Source organism: Myotis davidii, unplaced genomic scaffold (genome assembly GCF_000327345.1).
Source record: "Myotis davidii unplaced genomic scaffold, ASM32734v1 scaffold120, whole genome shotgun sequence".
NCBI classification, from domain to species: domain Eukaryota; kingdom Metazoa; phylum Chordata; class Mammalia; order Chiroptera; family Vespertilionidae; genus Myotis; species Myotis davidii.
In genome coordinates, this window is record NW_006294778.1 from 6,882,829 (window position 1) to 6,883,277 (window position 449).

The following is a 449-nucleotide window of genomic DNA, read 5'->3' on the forward strand; positions in this document are numbered from 1 at the left end:
AATCCTATCAATCTCTATTCCAAAGGTTAGGGCGTTTCTTATCTCCATTCCAGGGAGTAAAGATTATGTAGCTTAAGCGTGATTGTTCGTAGTTAAAGTGATTAATTACCCACCTGGCACTTAGTTAAAGGGTTTTATTCCCTCCCTAACTTCAGGGGAAAATCCCTACCTGGGGAAACAACCTTTCTCGGAGAGGTGACCTTGGTTAAAACACATAGCACCAAGAAGGTGAGCAAACATATTAAGAACAGTATGCCATATATGCCAGGTCCCTTGAAACAGCAAGGATGGACCGGCTCCCAGCATGCCTGATCATCCCTAACTGCTCCCCTGCTGGTCTGATTCCCCCTAACTGCCTCTGCCTTGGCCCCGCACCCGGGACCCAGGCTCCCCTCCTCGGGCCGGCCACCGGCACATGGGACCTGGGATTCCCTCCCTCTGGCCAGCCA

At 51.2% G+C, this 449-nt stretch overlaps 1 protein-coding gene across 1 annotated transcript in view; it reads left to right on the forward strand.

Annotated features, from left to right (window-relative positions):
• UHRF1BP1L (UHRF1 binding protein 1-like) overlaps positions 1-449 on the forward strand; it is a 45,358-nt gene that overhangs the window by 16,609 nt on the left and 28,300 nt on the right. The gene's annotated exons all lie outside the window — the stretch shown is intronic.